Genomic DNA, 8,201 nt, shown 5'->3' with positions numbered 1-8,201 from the left:
TTTTTCCCAATGTAGGCCTCTTAGCGCTTAGCATGTCCAATTGCAGTTTCTACAGAAAGAGTGTTTCAGAACTGCTCAATCAAAAGTAAGGTTCAACTCTGTTAGTTGAATGCACAGAACAGAAAGAATTTTCACAGAATGCTACTGTGTAGTTTATATTTGAATATATTCCTTTTTCCACTATTACCCTCTTAGCGCTCCGAATGTCCACTTGCATTTTCTACAGAAAGAGTGTTCAGAACTGCGCAATCAAAAGTATGGTTTAACTCTGTTAGCTTAATGAACATATCAGAAATAAGTTTCACACAATGCTTCTGTGTAGTTTTTATTTGAAGATACTATTTTTCCCAATAGAGGCCTCTTAGCGCTCAGAATGTCCAATTGCAGTTTCTACAGAAAGAGTGTTTCAGAAAGGCTCAATCAAAAGTAAGGTTCAACTCTGTTAGTTGAATGCACAGAACAGAAAGAAGTTTCATACAATGCTTCTGTGTAGTTTATATTTGAACATATTCTTTTTTCCACTATTACCCACTTAGCGCTACGAATGTCCAGTTGCATTTTCTACAGACAGAGTGTTTCGAAACTGCTCAATCAAAAGTATGGTTTAACTCTGTTAGCTGAATGCTCAGATCAGAAAGAAGTTTCACAGAATGCTTCTGTGTAGTTTATATTTGAATATATTCCTTTTTCCACTACTACGCTCTTAGCGCTCCAAATGTCCAGTTGCATTTTCTACAGAAAGAGTGTTCAGATCTGCTCAATCAAAAGTATGGTTTAACTCTGTTAGCTGAATGCACCGATCAGAAAGAAGTTTCACCGAATGATTCTGTGTAGTTTATATTTGAAGACATTCCTTTTTCCACTATTACCCTCTTAGCGCTCCGAATCTCCACTTGCATTTTCTACAGAAAGAGTGTTTCAGAACGGCTCAATCAAAACTAAGGTTCAACTCTTTTAGTTGAACAAACAGAACAGAAAGAAGTTTCACACAATTCTTCTGTGTAGTTTTTATCTGTAGACATTCTTTTTCCCAAAATAGGCCTCTTAGCGCTCAGAATGTCCAATTGCAGTTTCTACAGAAAGAGTGTTTCAGAACGGCTCAATCAAAAGTAAGGTTCAACTCTGTTAGTTGAATGCACAGAACAGAAAGAAGTTTCATACAATGCTTCTGTGTAGTTTATATTTGAACATATTCTTTTTTCCACTATTACCCACTTAGCGCTACGAATGTCCACTTACATTTTCTACAGACAGAGTGTTTCAAAACTGCTCAATCCAAAGTATGGTTTAACTCTGTTAGCTGAATGCTCAGATCAGAAAGAAGTTTCACAGAATGCTTCTGTGTAGTTTATATTTGAATATATTCCTTTTTCCACTACTACGCTCTTATCGCTCAAAATGTCCAGTTGCATTTTCTACAGAAAGAGTGTTCAGATCTGCTCAATCAAAAGTATGGTTTAACTCTGTTAGCTGAATGCACAGATCAGAAAGAAGTTTCACAGAATGATTCTGTGTAGTTTATATTTGGAGACATTCCTTTTTCCACTATTACCGTCTTAGCGCTCCGAATCTCCACTTGCATTTTCTACAGAAAGAGTGTTTCAGAATGGCTCAATCAAAACTAAGTTTCAACTCTTTTAGTTGAACAAACTGAACAGAAAGAAGTTTCACACAATTCTTCTGTGTAGTTTTTATTTGTAGACATTCTTTTTCCCAATATAGGCCTCTTAGCGCTCAGAATGTCCAATTGCAGTTTCTACAGAAAGAGTGTTTCAGAACGGCTCAATCAAAAGTAAGGTTCAACTCTCTTAGTTGAATGCACAGAACAGAAAGAAGTTTCATACAATGCTTCTGTGTAGTTTATATTTGAACATATTCTTTTTTCCACTATTACCCACTTAGCGCTACGAATGTCCAGTTGCATTTTCTACAGACAGAGTGTTTCAAAACTGCTCAATCAAAAGTATAGTTTAACTCTGTTAGCTGAATGCTCAGATCAGAAAGAAGTTTCACAGAATGCTTCTGTGTAGTTTATATTTGAATATATTCCTTTTTCCACTACTACGCTCTTAGCGCTCCAAATGTCCAGTTGCATTTTCTACAGAAAGAGTGTTCAGATCTGCTCAATCAAAAGTATGGTTTAACTCTGTTAGCTGAATGCTCAGATCAGAAAGAAGTTTCACGGAATGCTTCTGTATAGTTTATTTTTGAATATATACCTTTTTCCACTACTACGCTCTTAGCGCTCCAAATGTCCAGTTGCATTTTCTACAGAAAGAGTGTTCAGATCTGCTCAATCAAAAGTATGGTTTAACTCTGTTAGCTGAATGCACAGATCAGAAAGAAGTTTCACCGAATGATTCTGTGTAGTTTATATTTGAAGACATTCCTTTTTCCACTATTACCCTCTTAGCGCTCCGAATCTCCACTTGCATTTTCTACAAAAAGAGTTTTTCATAACTGCTCAATCAAAAATATGTTTTATCTCTGTTAACTGAATTTACAGATCAGAAATAAGTTTCACAGAATGCATCTGTGTAGTTTTTATTTGAAGATATTCTTTTTCCCAATGTAGGCCTCTTAGCGCTTAGCATGTCCAATTGCAGTTTCTACAGAAAGAGTGTTTCAGAACTGCTCAATCAAAAGTAAGGTTCAACTCTGTTAGTTGAATGCACAGAACAGAAAGAATTTTCACAGAATGCTACTGTGTAGTTTATATTTGAATATATTCCTTTTTCCACTATTACCCTCTTAGCGCTCCGAATGTCCACTTGCATTTTCTACAGAAAGAGTGTTCAGAACTGCGCAATCAAAAGTATGGTTTAACTCTGTTAGCTTAATGAACATATCAGAAATAAGTTTCACACAATGCTTCTGTGTAGTTTTTATTTGAAGATACTATTTTTCCCAATAGAGGCCTCTTAGCGCTCAGAATGTCCAATTGCAGTTTCTACAGAAAGAGTGTTTCAGAAAGGCTCAATCAAAAGTAAGGTTCAACTCTGTTAGTTGAATGCACAGAACAGAAAGAAGTTTCATACAATGCTTCTGTGTAGTTTATATTTGAACATATTCTTTTTTCCACTATTACCCACTTAGCGCTACGAATGTCCAGTTGCATTTTCTACAGACAGAGTGTTTCAAAACTGCTCAATCAAATGTATGGTTTAACTCTGTTAGCTGAATGCTCAGATCAGAAATAAGTTTCACAGAATGCTTCTGTGTAGTTTATATTTGAATATATTCCTTTTTCCACTACTACTCTCTTAGCGCTCCAAATGTCCAGTTGCATTTTCTACAGAAAGAGTGTTCAGATCTGCTCAATCTAAAGTATGGTTGAACTCTGTTAGCTGAATGCACAGATCAGAAAGAAGTTTCACAGAATGATTCTGTGTAGTTTATATTTGGAGACATTCCTTTTTCCACTATTACCCTCTTAGCGCTCCGAATCTCCACTTGCATTTTCTACAGAAAGAGTGTTTCAGAACGGCTCAATCAAAACTAAGGTTCAACTCTTTTAGTTGAACAAACAGAACAGAAAGAAGTTTCACACAATTTTTCTGTGTAGTTTTTATCTGTAGACATTCTTTTTCCCAATATAGGCCTCTTAGCGCTCAGAATGTCCAATTGCAGTTTCTACAGAAAGAGTGTTTCAGAACGGCTCAATCAAAAGTAAGGTTCAACTCTGTTAGTTGAATGCACAGAACAGAAAGAAGTTTCATACAATGCTTCTGTGTAGTTTATATTTGAACATATTCTTTTTTCCACTATTACCCACTTAGCGCTACGAATGTCCAGTTGCATTTTCTACAGACAGAGTGTTTCAAAACTGCTCAATCAAAAGTATGGTTTAACTCTGTTAGCTGAGTGCTCAGATCAGAAAGAAGTTTCACAGAATGCTTCTGTGTAGTTTATATTTGAATATATTCCTTTTTCCACTACTACTCTCTTATCGCTCCAAATGTCCAGTTGCATTTTCTACAGAAAGAGTGTTCAGATCTGCTCAATCAAAAGTATGGTTTAACCCTGTTAGCTGAATGCACAGATCAGAAAGAAGTTTCACAGAATGATTCTGTGTAGTTTATATTTGGAGACATTCCTTTTTCCACTATTACCCTCTTAGCGCTCCGAATCTCCACTTGCATTTTCTACAAAAAGAGTGTTTCATAACTGCTCAATCAAAAATATGTTTTATCTCTGTTAACTGAATTTACAGATCAGAAATAAGTTTCACAGAATGCATCTGTGTAGTTTTTATTTGAAGATATTCTTTTTCCCAATGTAGGCCTCTTAGCGCTTAGCATGTCCAATTGCAGTTTCTACAGAAAGAGTGTTTCAGAACGGCTCAATCGAAAGTAAGGTTCAACTCTGTTAGTTGAATGCACAGAACAGAAGGAATTTTCACAGAATGCTACTGTGTAGTTTATATTTGAATATATTCCTTTTTCCACTATTACCCTCTTAGCGCTCCGAATGTCCACTTGCATTTTCTACAGAAAGAGTGTTCAGAACTGCGCAATCAAAAGTATGGTTTAACTCTGTTAGCTTAATGAACATATCAGAAGTAAGTTTCACACAATGCTTCTGTGTAGTTTTTATTTGAAGATATTATTTCTCCCAATACAGGCCTCTTAGCGCTCAGAATGTCCAATTGCAGTTTCTACAGAAAGAGTGTTTCAGTAAGGCTCAATCTAAAGTAAGGTTCAACTCTGTTAGTTGAATGCACAGAACAGAAAGAAGTTTCATACAATGCTTCTGTGTAGTTTATATTTGAACATATTTTTTTTCCACTATTACCCACTTAGCGCTACGAATGTCCAGTTGCATTTTCTACAGACAGAGTGTTTCAAAACTGCTCAATCAAAGGTATGGTTTAACTCTGTTAGCTGAATGCTCAGATCAGAAAGAAGTTTCACAGAATGCTTCTGTGTAGTTTATATTTGAATATATTCCTTTTTCCACTATTACCCTCTTAGCGCTCCGAATGTCCACTTGCATTTTCTGCAGAAAGAGTGTTCAGAACTGCGCAATCAAAAGTATGGTTTAACTCTGTTAGCTTAATGAACATATCAGAAATAAGTTTCACACAATGCTTCTGTGTAGTTTTTATTTGAAGATATTATTTTTCCCAATAGAGGCCTCTTAGCGCTCAGAATGTCCAATTGCAGTTTCTACAGAAAGAGTGTTTCAGAAAGGCTCAATCAAAAGTAAGGTTCAACTCTTTTAGTTGAATGCACAGAACAGAAAGAAGTTTCATACAATGCTTCTGTGTAGTTTATATTTGAACACATTCTTTTTTCCACTATTACCCACTTAGCGCTACGAATGTCCAGTTGCATTTTCTACAGACAGAGTGTTTCGAAACTGCTCAATCAAAAGTATGGTTTAACTCTGTTAGCTGAATGCTCAGATCAGAAAGAAGTTTCACAGAATGCTTCTGTGTAGTTTATATTTGAATATATTCCTTTTTCCACTACTACGCTCTTAGCGCTCCAAATGTCCAGTTGCATTTTCTACAGAAAGAGTGTTCAGATCTGCTCAATCAAAAGTATGGTTTAACTCTGTTAGCTGAATGCACCGATCAGAAAGAAGTTTCACCGAATGATTCTGTGTAGTTTATATTTGAAGACATTCCTTTTTCCACTATTACCCTCTTAGCGCTCCGAATCTCCACTTGCATTTTCTACAGAAAGAGTGTTTCAGAACGGCTCAATCAAAACTAAGGTTCAACTCTTTTAGTTGAACAAACAGAACAGAAAGAAGTTTCACACAATTCTTCTGTGTAGTTTTTATCTGTAGACATTCTTTTTCCCAATATAGGCCTCTTAGCGCTCAGAATGTCCAATTGCACTTTCTACAGAAAGAGTGTTTCAGAACGGCTCAATCAAAAGTAAGGTTCAACTCTGTTAGTTGAATGCACAGAACAGAAAGAAGTTTCATACAATGCTTCTGTGTAGTTTATATTTGAACATATTATTTTTTCCACTATTACCCACTTAGCGCTACGAATGTCCAGTTGCATTTTCTACAGACAGAGTGTTTCAAAACTGCTCAATCAAAAGTATGGTTTAACTCTGTTAGCTGAATGCTCAGATCAGAAAGAAGTTTCACAGAATGCTTCTGTGTAGTTTATATTTGAATATATTCCTTTTTCCACTACTACTCTCTTATCGCTCCAAATGTCCAGTTGCATTTTCTACAGAAAGAGTGTTCAGATCTGCTCAATCTAAAGTATGGTTGAACTCTGTTAGCTGAATGCACAGATCAGAAAGAAGTTTCACAGAATGATTCTGTGTAGTTTATATTTGGAGACATTCCTTTTTCCACTATTACCCTCTTAGCGCTCCGAATCTCCACTTGCATTTTCTACAGAAAGAGTGTTTCAGAACGGCTCAATCAAAACTAAGGTTCAACTCTTTTAGTTGAACAAACAGAACAGAAAGAAGTTTCACACAATTCTTCTGTGTAGTTTTTATCTGTAGACATTCTTTTTCCCAATATAGGCCTCTTAGCGCTCAGAATGTCCAATTGCAGTTTCTACAGAAAGAGTGTTTCAGAACGGCTCAATCAAAAGTAAGGTTCAACTCTGTAAGTTGAATGCACAGAACAGAAAGAAGTTTCATACAATGCTTCTGTGTAGTTTATATTTGAACATATTCTTTTATCCACTATTACCCACTTAGCGCTACGAATGTCCAGTTGCATTTTCTACAGACAGAGTGTTTCAAAACTGCTCAATAAAAAGTATGGTTTAACTCTGTTAGCTGAATGCTCAGATCAGAAAGAAGTTTCACAGAATGCTTCTGTGTAGTTTATATTTGAATATATTCCTTTTTCCACTACTACTCTCTTATCGCTCCAAATGTCCAGTTGCATTTTCTACAGAAAGAGTGTTCAGATCTGCTCAATCAAAAGTATGGTTTAACTCTGTTAGCTGAATGCACAGATCAGAAAGAAGTTTCACAGAATGATTCTGTGTAGTTTATATTTGGAGACATTCCTTTTTCCACTATTACCCTCTTAGCGCTCCGAATCTCCACTTGCATTTTCTACAGAAAGAGTGTTTCAGAACGGCTCAATCAAAACTAAGGTTCAGCTCTTTTAGTTGAATAAACAGAACAGAAAGAAGTTTCACACAATTCTTCTGTGTAGTTTTTATTTGTAGACATTGTTTTTCCCAATATAGGCCTCTTAGCGCTCAGAATGTCCAATTGCAGTTTCTACAGAAAGAGTTTTTCAGAACGGCTCAATCAAAAGTAAGGTTCAACTCTGTTAGTTGAATGCACAGAACAGAAGGAAGTTTCATACAATGCTTCTGTGTAGTTTATATTTGAACATATTCTTTTTTCCACTATTACCCACTTAGCGCTACGAATGTCCACTTGCATTTTCTACAGACAGAGTGTTTCAAAACTGCTCAATCTAAAGTATGGTTTAACTCTGTTAGCTGAATGCTCAGATCAGAAAGAAGTTTCACAGAATGCTTCTGTGTAGTTTATATTTGAATATATTCCTTTTTCCACTACTACGCTCTTAGCGCTCCAAATGTCCAGTTGCATTTTCTACAGAAAGAGTGTTCAGATCTGCTCAATCAAAAGTATGGTTTAACTCTGTTAGCTGAATGCACAGATCAGAAAGAAGTTTCACCGAATGATTCTGTGTAGTTTATATTTGAAGACATTCCCTTTTCCACTATTACCCACTTAGCGCTCCGAATCTCCACTTGCATTTATTACAAAAAGAGTGTTTCATAACTGCTCAATCAAAAATATGTTTTATCTCTGTTAACTGAATTTACAGATCAGAAATAAGTTTCACAGAATGCATCTGTGTAGTTTTTATTTGAAGATATTCTTTTTCCCAATGTAGGCCTCTTAGCGCTTAGCATGTCCAATTGCAGTTTCTACAGAAAGAGTGTTTCAGAACGGCTCAATCAAAAGTAAGGTTCAACTCTGTTAGTTGAATGCACAGAACAGAAAGAATTTTCACAGAATGCTACTGTGTAGTTTATATTTGAATATATTCCTTTTTCCACTATTACCCTCTTAGCGCTCCGAATGTCCACTTGCATTTTCTGCAGAAAGAGTGTTCAGAACTGCGCAATCAAAAGTATGGTTTAACTCTGTTAGCTGAATGCACAGATCAGAAAGTAGTTTCACCGAATGTTTCTGTGTAGTTTATATTTGAAGACATTCCTTTTTCCA

This window comes from Symphalangus syndactylus, chromosome 4, assembly GCF_028878055.3.
Source record: "Symphalangus syndactylus isolate Jambi chromosome 4, NHGRI_mSymSyn1-v2.1_pri, whole genome shotgun sequence".
In the NCBI taxonomy this organism is placed as follows: Eukaryota; Metazoa; Chordata; class Mammalia; order Primates; family Hylobatidae; genus Symphalangus; species Symphalangus syndactylus.
This window is presented reverse-complemented; position numbering follows the sequence as displayed.